This window comes from Bubalus bubalis, chromosome X, assembly GCF_019923935.1.
Source record: "Bubalus bubalis isolate 160015118507 breed Murrah chromosome X, NDDB_SH_1, whole genome shotgun sequence".
NCBI classification, from domain to species: domain Eukaryota; kingdom Metazoa; phylum Chordata; class Mammalia; order Artiodactyla; family Bovidae; genus Bubalus; species Bubalus bubalis.
In genome coordinates, this window is record NC_059181.1 from 18,083,728 (window position 1) to 18,098,496 (window position 14,769).

Here is a 14,769-nt window from a genome sequence, read left to right on the forward strand (position 1 = left end):
TAGTAATCTGAATGGTGTACTAGAAAGTTCACCTCCTCAAATGTCTTTTCCTTGTGTGATGGATGACTGTTTAAGGTTAAATAATCTCCAGAATGCTTACCTGGTTCAACGTCTTATTCTCTGCATCTGTTATGTTCAGTTGCTCAGTCGTGTCCGACTCTTTGCGACCCCATGGACTGCAGCACACTAGGCCTCCTTGCCCATCAGCAACTCCCAGAGTTTACTCAAACTCATCCATCGAGTTGGTGATGCCATCCAACCATCTCATCCTCTGTTGTCCCCTTCTCCTGCCTTCATTCTTCCCCAGCATCAGGGTCTTTTCCAATGAGTCGGTTCTTTGCATCAGGTGGCCAAAATATTGGAGTTTCAGCTTCAGCATCAGTCCTTCCAATGAATATTCAGGACTGATTTCCTTTAGGATGGACTGGTTGGATCTCCTTGCTGTCCAAGGAACATTCCAGAGTCTTCTCCAATACCACAGTTCAAAAGCATCAATTCTTCTGTGCTCATCTTTCTTTATAGTCCAACTGTCACATCCATACATGACCACTGGAAAAACCATATCTTTGACTAGACGGCCCTTGGTGGCAAAGTAATGTCTCTGCTTTTTAATATGCTGTGTAGGTTGGTCACAGCTTTTAAGTTTAATCGGGTCCCACTTGTATACTTTCTTTTGCCCACTTTTGATTGATGTCTTCATTAACCCCTTTAATTTTAACCATGTGTAACTACATTTCAGGTTGTCTTTTATAAGCAGCACATAATCATATTTTGTTTTTAGCCTAGTCTGAGGAAGACTTTATTACAGAGTGTAAACCATTTACAATTAGCATAAGAATGGATGCATTTGCTCCTATTTCTGGAATCTTTTTCATACTCTCTTTTTGGCTCATTTGCTATATTTTCTACATTTTCTTCTCACTTCCATTGTTTTCTTTGGTGATAATTTGAAACGTGGTTCTTAATTCTAGTAGTGATTGCCTTTAAGTTCATTCGATGTAACCCTTAAACCATGCTTCTTTGGTTGTCAAAATGAAGAGCAAATGAGTAATTTTTTTATATCACCCCTTTAAGAATTAATAGGCTTTATTTTTGTTTATCTTGTTTTGCTTTACGTCCACAAATTCTCATCTTTACTAATGTAATCTAGTGTCATAAAACTTCTGCATCCATGGGATTTTCCAGGCAAGCATACTGGAGTGGGTTGCCATTTCCTTCTCCAGGGGATCATCCCAAACCAGGGATCAAACCCAGGTCTCTTTCACTGCAGACAGACTCCTTACCCTCTAAGCCACCAGGGAAGTCAATTTATTATATAACTGTTCTTTTTTAAGATTTGGCTTTGGATTTTGCATTCAATTTAGTAATCATATTTCCAACAATTATTTTCTTTAAACTAAATATTTAATTGACTTTCTACTCTGCTGCAAACTTTTTATGGTGTGATAATCACGATGGTGTGATCACTGACCTAGAGCCAGACATCCTGGAATGTGAAGTCAAGTGGGCCTTGGCAAGCATCACTACAAACAAAGCTAGTGGAGGTGATAGAATTCCAGTTGAGCTATTTCAAATCCTGAAAGATGATGCTGTGAAAGTGCTGCACTCAATATGCCAGCAAATTTGGAAAACTCAGCAGTGGCCACAGGACTGGAAAAGGTCAGTTTTCATTCCAATCCCAAAGAAAGGCAAGTTCAAACAATGCTCAAAGTACCGCACAATTGCACTCATCTCACATGCTAGTAAAGTAATGCTCAAAATTCTCCAAGCCAGGCTTCAGCAATACATGAACCGTGAACTTCCAGATGTTCAAGCTGGTTTTAGAAAAGGAAGAAGAACCAGAGATCAAATTGCCAACATCCGCTGGATCATGGAAAAAGCAAGAGAGTTCCAGAAAAATATCTATTTCTGCTTTATTGACTATGCCAAAGCCTTTGACTGTGTGGATCACAATAAACTGTGGAAAATTCTGAAAGAGATGGGAATACCAGACCACCTGACCTGCCTCTTGAGAAATATGTATGCAGGTCAGGAAGCAACAGTTAGAACTGAACATGGAACAACAAACTGGTTATAAATAGGAAAAGGAGTACGTCAAGGCTGTATATTGTCACCCTGCTTATTTAACTTATATGCAGAGTACGTCATGAGAAACGCTGGGCTGGAAGAAACACAAGCTGGAATCAAGATTGCCAGGAGAAATATCAATAAGCTCAGATATGCAGATGACACCACCCTTATGGCAGAAAGTGAAGAGAAACTAAAAAGCCTCTTGATGAAAATGAAAGAGGAGAGTGAAAAAGTTGGCTTAAAGCTCAACATTCAGAAGACGAAGATCATGGCATCCGGCCCCATCACTTCATGGGAAATAGATGGGGAAACAGTGGAAACAGTGTCAGACTTTATTTTTTTTGTCTCCAAAATCACTGCAGATGGTGACTGCAGCCATGAAATTAAAAGACGCTTACTCCTTGGAAGGAAAGTTATGACCAACCTAGATAGCATATTCAAAAGCAGAGACATTACTTTGCCAACAAAGGTCCATCTAGTCAAGACTATGGTTTTTCCTGTGGTCATGTATGGATGTGAAAGTTGGACTGTGAAGAAGGCTGAGCGTCGAAGAATTGATGCTTTTGAACTGTGGTGTTGGAGAAGACTCTTGAGAGTCCCTTGGACTGCAAGGAGATCCAACCAGTCCATTCTGAAGGAGATCAGCCCTGGGATTTCTTTGGAAGGAATGATGCTAAAGCTGAAACTCCAGTACTTTGGCCACTTGATGCGAAGAGTTGACTCATTGGAAAAGACTCTGATGCTGGGAGGGATTGGGGGCAGGAGAAGAAGGGGGCAACAGAGGATGAGATGGCTGGATGGCATCACTGACTCGATGGACGTGAGTCTGGGTGAACTCTGGGAGTTGGTGATGGCAGGGAGGCCTGGCGTGCTGCGATTCATGGGGTCACTAAAAGTCGGACATGACTGAGCGATGAACTGAACTGAACTGAACTGAACAATGTCTTAAACTATAGCTTGCAGATAAGAATTGCCTAGGGTTTTTATATATATATATATATATATATATATATATATATAAATTCACATTCCCTGACTCTACCTCCCATGTAGATATTCTAATTGTATGCATCTAGCACAGCCTTTGCATGACCCTTCTCTGGCTTCAGCCTTATTGTACTCTGACAATTGTAGCCTGAATTGCTGCAGGGGAAGTTGTGGGAGAAAGGGTGGGGGAGGAGGGAAAGGGAGGACTTTAAGAAAGTGTTTCCTGGGAGGAGAAAAAATTCCTAGTTTTCCAATAAGTCTGGAAGATGCTGAAAGCTTCTCTTTACAGTCGCCCCCATCACCTTTATCTCCAATCCCCAGTTAAGAACTGAAGATTGAGAAAAAGGTTTGAGAACTGATTTTGAAACAGGAGGGTAGGGGGCAGGGCACAACCTTTAAAAGAATGACAGAGCCTGAACATGAAATAAACTGATTAAAACCAACTAGGTTCAAGATGGTGGATAAATTGACTTCCAGTCGACCTTGAGCCTCAGTATAAGCTTGTTGTAACACATCAGCATGGTCAATGACAAACCCACAGGCACCATGAGTGTTCCAAGGCCCACCAGAAAGACAAAAAGTGAGCAGTGGCCCAATTCCTAGAAATCCCCACCCTTCCCCCAAATAGCTGGAATACTCGTCCTACTCATTCAGTTCAGTTCAGTGACTCTTTGCGATCCCATGGACTGCAGCACACCAGCCTTCCCTGTCCATCACATTAGCATATGAAATTCAGTTCAGTTCAGTCACTCAATCATGGCCAACTCTTTGTGACCCCATGGATTGCAGCATGCCAGGCCTTCCTGTCCATCACCAATTCCTGGAACTTACTCAAACTCATGTCGATTAGGTTGGTGATGCCATCCGACCATCTCATCCTCTGTTGTCCCCTTCTCCTCCCACCTTCAATCTTTACCAGCATCAGGGTCTTTTCCAGTGAGTCAGTTCTTTGCATCAGGTGGCCAAGGTATTGGAGTTTCAGCTTCAGCATCAGTCCTTCCAATGAATATTCAGGACTGATTTCCTATAGGATGGACTGGTTGGATCTTCTTGCAGTCCAAGGGACTCTCAAGAGTCTTCTCGAACACCACAGTTCAAAAGCATCAATTCTTTGGCACTCAGCTTTCTTTATAGTCCAACTCTCACATCCATACATGACTACTAGACAAACCATAGCTTTGACTAGATGGACTGTTGTTGGCAAAGCAATATCTCTGCTTTTTAATATGCTATAGTTTGGTCATAGCTTTTCTTCCAAGGAGCAAGCATTTTTTAATGTCATGGCTGCAGTCACCAATAGATATTTTGCAGCTCAGAAAAATAAAATCTCTCAACTGTTTCCATTGTTTCCCCATCTATTTGCCATGAAGTGATGGGGCTGGATGTCATGATCTTAGTTTTCGGAATGTTGAGCTTTAAGCCAACTTTTTCACTCTCCTCTTTCACTTTCATCAAGAGGCTCTTTAGTTCTTCTTCACTTTCTGCCATAAGGGTAGTGTCATCTGCATCTCTGAGGTTATTGACATTTCTCCTGACAATCTTAATTCCAGCTTCCACTGCATCCAGCCCAGCATTTAGCATGACGTACTCTGCATAGAAGTTGAATAAGCTGGGTGACAATATACAGCCTTGATGTACTTCTTTCCCAATTTGGAACCAGTCTGCTTTTCCATGTCCAGTTCTAACTGTTGCTTCTTTACCTACATACAGATTTCTCAGGAGGCAGGTCAGGTGGTCTGGTATTCCCATCTCTTTAATAATTTTCCACAGTTTGTTGTGATCCACACAGTCCAAAGCTTTGGTGTAGTCAATAAAGCATAAGTAAGTGTTTTTCTGGAACTCTCTTGCTTTTTCTCTGATCCAACAGATGTTGGCTACTTGATCTCTGGTTCCTCTGCCTTTTCGAAATCCAGCTTGAACATCTGTAAGTTGTTGTACTCTGTACATCATATACTGTTGAAACCTGGTTTGGAGAATTTTGAGCCTTACTTTGCTAGCATTTGAGATGAGTGCAACGGGCAGTAGTTTGAACATTCTTTGGCATTGCCTTTCTTTGGGATTGGAATGAAAACTGACTTTTTTCAGTCCTGTGGCCACTGCAGAGTTTTCCAAATTTGCTGACATATTGAGTGCAGCACTTTGACAGCATCATGTTTTAGGATTTGAAATAGCTATTGTCAATGAAAAACAGATGTACAACTTGAGAGTTGTGAGTGAAGTTTTATTTGGGGCAAACTGAGGACTGCAGCCCAGGAGGCAGCATCTCAGATAGCTCTCAGAGACTGCTCCAAAGGGGCAGTGGGGAAAAGTCAGTATGTAAGGTTTTGGTGAAGGGAGTTCTATGCCATGAAGGGCTCATTTTACAAAAGATTTTTGTGAGTCATGAGGATCTGACGTCACCATGAAGGGATTTAGTGCTTCTCTAGATATGAGGAGATGCAAGGATTGAGATCATAAAATCTGTTCCTAAAAACATCCAACTCTCTGAAGACCTGTCCCACCAGATTCCCTGGAGCACAGAGTGCCTCACTCCACCCTGAACTCCCTCAGGGATTGTTGAAGGTCAATAGGTATAGCAGCACGGGGTTCAGTCTCTGTAGATGCAGGTGGCAAATGCCTTTGTTGTTCAGTCATTGGCAGTGCTCTTGGTAAGTGCCAATTTGTAGTTGACATAGCCCCCTTGTGGTCATAAATCCGACCATACTTTGGGGGGCATTTCATGACCATTTTGTCCCATGTTGCTGGGAAGGCTCATTCCCAGTTCTAAAGGCTTTTGTTGATAAGACACTCAACTGGACTAGGTCTTAATAGTCAAAGATCTCTGAACACCTGTCGTCTAGTTATGGTCCAGGAAAGTATTGACTCTCATTGCATCTTTTCATACCTAGAGGTACACTATTACAATCATTGATCATTTATCGAGCTATACATTTGATCAACTGCTTCACGTCCAGTCATCATTTTTGTTGGAGGCTCAGTCATACACTTGGTAATATAAGAAATAATAATCTTGTGAAACAAGCAAAATACAAATGGTATAATGAATAACATTAGTGGAATTAAAAGTAAATATTTTAGCCATGAGCCTCCCACACCAAACCAGTTTTTTTTTTTTTTCTTTAAAGAGCATCAAGACTAAGGAATGGGTCACTTAAAGCAGAAATCTGATTTTTCATGTGGTTCATCAAATGTGTTACATTGAAGTATTTATCAAGTATGAAAATATAGCATTCACTTTGAATTATAGCACAGGTATCTTCCCCAAATGCTGTAAGGTGTCAAGGGCCTTGCAGTTGTGTTGCACTGCCTTTCTCATCATAGAGATCTCAGAATTCAATAGGCTCATAGCCAGGTTACTAGCATTTAAAGCTTATGAAAGTTGTTCGATATGGTCAATTACATCCTCCAACCCCATTGAAGGGGCACACACACACAACACACAAGCTGCTAAATGGTCATGCCAGTAGAATACAGATCTTTGACCCACTGGAATCATACCAATGGTAGATTGGTTGGGGTTACCTCTAATTTGTTAACACGTATGACCTTAAATTCATGGGAATCCCAGGCTACACCTTTGTATCCATCCCTGTAGATGTCAGGCCATAAATTAGTGCCACAAATCCACTGAGTTCCACACCAATCACTCTCTCTAAGAGTAATAATAGGCATAGTTCATAAAGCACCCAGCCTTGTCTCATAGTTACCAGGTTGGTCATTTTTAGTATGATTTAACTATTCCCAACCTAGAGGAGCCTTTAAACTTAAATGACCGTAGCCTGGTGTTAACCATGTAGATCCACCCTATAATTGTGGGAGTTTTCCTTTTGATAGATGAGAGGTTAATTTTTTCTATTGAGACTTAGCTTGTCACTTTGCTTGAGTTTGAGAGACCCTAAGAGAAAACTTAAATCTATGGACAGCATCAGAGCAGGTATTATTAATTGGCCATGTGAGAGGATCTCATCCAGTAATATCATGAATAGATAGAACAGGACTGAACACTCATCTAAAATAAATTTCCTAGGGGGTATCCAATCAGAGCCCTAGAGAACAGAAATCCACCAAGGTAATGCAGAAGTACTAGGTACAGGTATTTGGCCACAACCCAACAATTGGATTGAGTTTTAAACTAGCATAGAATCAAGTCAATGATAGAAAACATGTGATTGATAGTCTTAGGTCCAAGGATCAAGAAAACATTATAAATGATTGTAAAAGTCAGATCAGCATCTTGGGCAAGCAGTCTACTTCTGATGTTGTCTTCTTCTCATCCTCACGTATTGTAGTTTCCTCTGAGCTTTATTTTAAGGTGAGTTTGAGGTCAGCAGGCCCCTCTGTAGACCAGCCCACCTTAGGGACCTTTGGAAGTGGGAGTTAAACCAAGAGTCAATTTCCCGTTAGTTTCATTGGGCATGAGCTAGTGAAGAGTACCTGATAGAAAGGTCCTTCCAGGTTGGAGACAGTTCCTTAAATTATATCTTCTTCCAGTCTTGATTGCAGGTCATGTGTGAGGCATCTGATCTTCATCCAAAAGACAGATTACTGAGATAAGCTTCAGAAACAGCCCTAGAGTGTCCTTTAATAATTCAACTAAATTTTACATTAATATACCCTTACATCAAAGAAATATACAGGAAATGAGTCTTAGTAGATACAGGCCTCCATTAACAAGCTGAAATTTAACATTCATCGAAACATCTTTTTCTCCCTAAAATCACTGTCATTTTTACCAAATATAACCACACTAAGACTGGTTTGTAATATAGGTCTGGTCTCAATAAACTTGGCCTGATGACTTATGTAACCAAACTAAGACTGGTTTGTAATATAGGTCTGGTCTCAATAAACTTGGCCTGATGACTTATGTAACCATAATTGATCATGGACTTTTTTGCTTTGCTGAGACTTTTATAGAGTCTCAGACTGAACTTTTATCTAATAAAGTTACTGGAAACTAACAGCTCCCAATCTCTGGAGGGTTCAGATAGAGAGAAAAGATAAATGTTTCAATTTGTTTCTAAAATATATTTTTACCAAACTACTGTCATAATTAGTGTGAGAGGAAGGTTGTTTTTTTTTTTTTTTTTCCTTACACCTGGAAAACACAGATTCAAATCAGTAATTTTTCAGATAGAAACCATAAAAGTTATAAGCATATTCACCAATTCATTCAGTCTTTTGTTAACCTTTGTGAAGTCATGAGGTTTTCTATTAGAATCCTTACCCAGTTCAGAAACTGGTATTTATCCAAAAGTCCTTTTTATAAATCTTGAAGAGGCGAAACTTGGTTAGTGCTATGACAATATTTTGAGATAGTAACTAGAATTATGACTGATAACATTTAACCCAAACATAACAGAATTTTAAGAACTCCATACAGTTTCTAGGATATCTATATTAATAACATTTACCATGACCAACCTAGACAGCATGTTAAAAAGCCCAAAGAATGGATGCTTTTGAACTGTGGTGTTGGAGAAGACTCTTGAGTGTCCCTTGGACAGCCAGGAGATCCAACCAGTCCATCCTAAGGAAATCAGTTCTGAATATTCATTGGAAGGACTGATGCTGAAGCTGAAGCTCCAATACTTTGGCCACCTGATGCAAAAACTGACTCATTGGAAAAGACCCTGATACTGGGAAAGTTTGAAGGCGGGAGAAGGGGACGGCAGAGGATGAGATGGTTGGATGGCAGGGAGAAGGGGACGGCAGAGGATGAGATGGTTGGATGGCATCACTGACTCAATGGACATGAGTTTGAGTAAACTCTGGGAGTTGGTGATGGACAGCGAGGCCTGGCATGCTACAGTCCATGGGGTCACAAAGAGTCGGACACGACTGAGCGACTGAACTGAACTGAACATTTACCATACAATATAACCCGAGACTTTTTACTCACTTGACAATACTTCCCATCTAATTCTGTATACAAAATGAACCTAATTAGTGTAATGTCTCTCTTTGGGATGTTTCAGGAGCCCTGTGAAGCATCCCAAAGTTAGCTAGAAATCTTCTTCATTAGAATGATTTAGGAAGTTTTGTCAACAAATATCAAAAAGGTTTAGAACACTCAGTCAGATAGGCTTATAGGTCATTGTGAAACAATGGTATTTTCTTAGCCAAAATAACAATAAAAGATTTCAGACCAGACCATTTAAGAGACAAAGAGACTTAAATCTTTTATCAAAGGCAGTTCAGTATCTGAAGAAAAGGTGTCCTCTTAACAGAGAGAAAAGCTAAATTCAAGTGTTCACACCAGCTTACTTTACTTAAAAGGTAAACTTAATTAACTTTATTTTAAACTTAGTCCTAACCATATACAAAACTCTTTCCTCATGGTTCCCTTTTCACAAACCTCATTGCTTTCTGTACCCATTACTGTGTTCTTCCATCCTAAAATGCCACCTATAAGTCAGGCTTACTTCCTTTTCCCTTCACAAAATGCAATTCCGTTCCTCATACCTTCTTTACCGAAAACACACTCCCTACTTCCCTTGCTGCTGCTGCTGCTAAGTCGCTTCAGTCGTGTCCGACTCTGTTGGACACCATAGACGGCAGCCCACCAGGCTCCCCTGTCCCTGGGATTCTCCAGGCAAGAACACTGGAGTGGGTTGCCATTTCCTTCTCCAATGCATGAAAGTGAAAAGTGAAAGTAAAATCGCTCAGTCATGTCCGACTCTTAGTGACCCCATGGACTGCAGCCTACCAGGTTCTTCCATCCATGGGATTTTCCAGGCAAGAATACTGGAGTGTGGTGCCATTCTACTTCCCTTAGCAACCAAAAACTGACTTTTATATTAACATTTTATGGATTGGTGAGCATAAATACCAGTGATAATTTCTAAAACCTTTGTTTTCTTAGAACATTTTAGGATGGCACCAAATATCGTTCATTTTTAATCCCAAATCTCTTTAGTTTCTCTGTAAGAGGAAATTAGTGTTCAGTAGTGAATGTTTCAAAATCTTATGTTATTTGGAAAATGACTTAGCTAATGTAATAGACTTCCAACACTTAGTTTAGCACAAACAACCCTTAGAAGTTCAGGTTACGCCAATCTGGAGAGACTATTTTAGACAGATATTCCTAAAGCATCATTATTCTTAGCAGAGTTTATCTAAAGGCTCATATCTCATTTACGTTTGTTTAGGAGTTTCTTCACTCGAGGTAATTTCCTTGCTGACACACTTGTAACAGATGTAATATTAAACTTATATTAAAACTAAGTACAATGATCACAGAGGACGGTGACCTCAGCCATGAAATTAAAAGAGGCTTTCTACTTGGCAGAAAAGCTAGGACCAACTAAGACAGCATATTAAAAAGCAGAGATATTCCTTTGCCACCAAAGGTCCGTCCAGTCATAGCTATGGTTTTTCCAGTAGTCATGTACAGATGTGAGAGTTGGACTATAAAGAAAGCTGAAGGCCTAAGCATTGAAAAAACTCACAGTCCAAAGTCACAGGGTTTGGAATGTGGTCTTGGAGAAGACTCTTGAGAGTCCTTTGGACGGCAAATGGATCCAACCAGTTCACGCTAAAGGAAATCAGTCGTGAATATGCATTGGAGGAAGTGATGCTGACATTGACACTCCAATACTTTGGCCACCTGATGCAAAGAACTAATTCATTGGAAAAGACCCTGATGCTGGGAAGGCATCTTCCCAGGGTCGATCTGAAGGCAGGAGGAGAAGGGGACAACGGAGGATGAGACAGTTGGATGGCATCACCGACTCGATGGACATGAGTTTGAGTAAACTCTGGGAGTTGGTGATGGACAGGGAAGCCTGGCATGCTGCAGTCCATGGGTCAAAAAGAGTTGGATACAACTGAGAGACTAACCTGAATGATCCAGGAATCCCACTTCTGGATTTCTACATCCAAATGAAAGTAAATCACTATCTTGAAGATATATGTTCACCCCCATGTTCACTGCAGCATTGTAATTCACAACAAACAGAGATGGAAATAACCTTAAGTGTCCATCCACAGATAAGTGGAGACAGAAGATGTGGTATACACAGTGCTGCTAAGTCACTTCAGTCGTGTCCGACTCTGTGCGACCGTGTAGATGGCAGCCCACTAGGCTCCTCTGTCCCTGAGATTCTCCAGGCAAGAACACTGGAGTGGGTTGCCATTTCCTTCTCCAATGCATGAAAGTGAAAAGTGAAAGTGAAGTCGCTTAGTCGTGTCCGACTCTTAGCGACCCCATGGACTGCAGCCCACCAGGCTCCTCCATCCATGGGATTTTCCAGGCAAGAGTACTGGAGTGGGGTGCCATTGCCTTCTCCAGGTATACACAATACATAGCCATAAAAGAGTAGGAAATCCTGCCATTTGTGACAACCTTGACAGCACTACGCTAAGTGAAATAAGTCAGACAAAGACAAATACTGTGTCATCTTACATTAGAATCTAACAAAACAGCTGACTGCAGAGAAACAGAGAGCAGAATGGTGGTTGCCAGGAGCTTTTAGGAGAGGGGTGGCAGGAGGAGAAATAGGGAGATATACAGCGTGCTGACTATAGTTAACAATACTATATTATATACTAGAAAGTTGCTAGAAGAGTAAAGCTTAAATGTTTCTCACCACAAACATACACACACAAAAGTTAACTATGTGAGGGGATAGGTGTGTTAACTATCCTTACTGTGGTAATCATTTTACAATATCTACATGTACAAAATCACATTGTACACCTTAATCCGGGGTCCCCAATCCCCAGCATCTAATGCCTGAAGGTATGAGGTAGAACTGATGTAATAATAATAGAAATAAAGTGCACAATAAATGTATGTGTTTGAATCATCCTGAAACCATCTCCCCACCCCCACTCTGGTCCATGGAAAATTTGTTTTCCATGAAACCAGTCCCTGGTGCCAAAAAGGTTGGGGACTGCTGCCCTGAACACATACAAGGCTACAGGTCAATTATAGCTCAATAAAACTGAGGTGTGCGGGAGAGAAAGGTGCAAAAAGTGCAATAAAACAAGCTTTAGATTACTAAAGAGATTTTTCAGAAAAGCAAAGATTCTGAGTAGAAACAAATCATTCTCATTCTGTGAAATCCTTTGTTCTACCCATGTTTTATTAATCAGAATTCTTGGCACAGAAACTGCCAAGGCAACCTGGAGCAAAGGTTAATTTGTTGCAAGGTTTTTTGAAACAAAAATGTTTGGAATATTCTGTTTAGCACCAGAGTGCTGTGATAAATGACCTTTCACCAGTCTTCATATACTTATATCACTCAGGATTCAAACACTTGTGAGAGGGCGTCCCATGGTCTAGCCTAGGTCACCTGCCCACATCAGGTGAGGGAGCAGACCCATTGACTTCCATCAGAGGCAATACCACATTTCTCCTAGACAGGGCATCGTGGGAGAGGGATTAAATCCTATTGACCCGAAATGTGAAGTCACCATTCTGTCTCTTCAGTTGGTAACTTTGCTTTTTTTTTTTTTTTTTTAATTTTTGGCCACACTCTGCAGTATTTAGGACCTTACTTACCCAGACAGGAATTGAACCAAAGCCTCCCTGCATTGGAAGGCAGAGTCTTAACCACTGTACCACTGGGTAAGTCCTGATAACTTTGCTTCTGAAGTATCTTCTCCATCATTCCTCTCTTACTCATTTATCTCCCTGAAATGAAGCCTCTCTCCTTCCATTCCCAACTTTCTCACTCAAGTCACCAATGGAGCTATCAGAAACCCATTTCAATTGGATGTTTCCCAGGCCTTATCTTTCTAGATAATCTGAGTTCCCCTAAAAGTAGAACCTGAGGCAAGAATTCGAGTGTAAGTGGTTTGTTTGCAAGGAGATTCCAGGAAATACAGGTAAAGAAGTGAAGAAGTGAGAAGGCAAGGGAAGAAAGTCAACACAGAGTGTGTTATTAAACAAGTCAGTGTGGTGTGCAACCAGAACTGAATCCTGTTCCAGGGAACTCTGGGAAGTGGTGTAGAATCTGAATCTCAGAGTTACATTGCTCAAGGGGCAAGGTAGCTGAAATAGTTGTACACCAGCTTCTGGCAACCATCAGCTGATGGCTATTTGAGGGGAAGTGGCATGCCTTAATTCCCTGGCACTTCCAGCCCTCCATGTCAATGGACAGAGCAAGAAGCTGGAAACCAGAGAAAGTCCAGGATCAAAGAGATGCAGGTTCTGGCAGTTGGAAACCTGGCTGTATACACTGGTAAGAGCTGAGGAAATTCAGGCTCGGCACTGACAGCATTTATTAGACATTTCTCTCTGTTGTTTCACATTGCTGATGACCCCTCTTGAAACGCCTCCTTCACTTGGATACTGGTAATACACCACCCCACTCCTTTTCTGCCCTCTTCTCTTGCCACTTCCTCCCATTCTTCTTCATAGGTTGCTTGGCCTTTTCCCCCTATGTTTAGATGCTGGTAACAAGCCAACTGTTTCTTCTCATCCCACACAATTTCCTCATTGACCTCAACATATCCTTGACATGAAGCCCAACTGTAGACTGAGTGGTCTAGATGAATATTTCTAGCCCTGCTCTCCTTTGTAGAGTCCACATCCAACAGCTTATAAATATCTCCACTTGGATTTCCCATGAGCACCTTAACCCCAATGGGTCCAAAACTCACCTCCCCAAATCTGATCATCTTTCTAAATCTCTCTCTCCCCTGAGTGCCCTCGCTCAAAATGGCAGCACCATCTATCCAGTTTCCCAACCCACAGACCTGGGACCATCTTTCCTTCACTCTTCCCTCTCCTTACCCCTGAGCCTAATTGATCACAAAGTCTTAGCCATCCTAACTTCTAATCTCTTTTCTGTGTTCTCTACGTTTAAGCACCACAGTCTAGGTATAAAAGGGACTTCTAGATTTCTCTCCTACATTCTGTTGGCTCCATTTGGGCTCATTGCAGGCCCTGAATCTTCGTTGACTTCATTCCTGCCTCTTTGGTTTGGAAAGACCTCAGCTTCCCAGGCTCACCTCTAAGTGTTTGCTGTAGCCTTTGAGTTGAACTCATCCCCAGGATCTTGCCACTCTTGGTAGGATTCTGGATTGGTTGGGATTAAGTTTGGTTTGGGTGGACTCCGGGTGTTGGTAATGGACAGGGAGGCCTGGCGTGCTGTGGTTCATGGGGTCACAAAGAGTCAGACACGACTGAGCGACTGAACTGAACTGAAGTTTGGTTGTGAGTTATCAAAATCCAGAATAACTGGGCCTTAAATAAGCTGGAAGTATAATCATTTCTTAAATTAAACAAAAATCTCCAAAGGAAATCAGTCCAGGGCTGGTGTGATTCCCACCCCTACTCCCCCAACAACAGTGTTTCAATTTCTGCTTCTGAGGGAACCCAAATGGAAACAAAAGGATAAAAACTCACTTGGAGCATTTGACTGAGATATGCAGGTGACACAAACCTTACATCAGAAAGCAAAGAAGAACTAAAGAGCCTCTTGGTGAAAGTGAAAGAGGAGAGTGAAAAAGTTGGCTTAAAACTCAACATTCATACACACTGAGAAAACCAGAAGGGAAAGAGACACGAGTACCCCAATGTTCATCGCAGCACTGTTTATAATAGCCAGGACATGGAAGCAACCTAGATGTCCATCAGCAGATGAATGGATAAGAAAGCTGTGGTACATATACACAATGGAGTATTATTCAGCCATTAAAAAGAATACATTTGAATCAGTTCTAATGAGGTGGATGAAACTGGAGCCTATTATACAGAGT

General features: G+C 41.3%; 1 long non-coding RNA gene across 1 annotated transcript; it reads left to right on the forward strand.

The window, feature by feature from the left end:
* Positions 1 to 6,208: 6,208 nt before the first annotated feature.
* LOC123465398 lies at positions 6,209 to 14,542 on the forward strand. The gene is made up of 2 exons (XR_006640627.1): positions 6,209 to 7,369; positions 12,547 to 14,542. It is a non-coding gene; the product is annotated as an uncharacterized LOC123465398 (long non-coding RNA).
* The last annotated feature ends 227 nt before the right edge of the window (positions 14,543 to 14,769 follow it).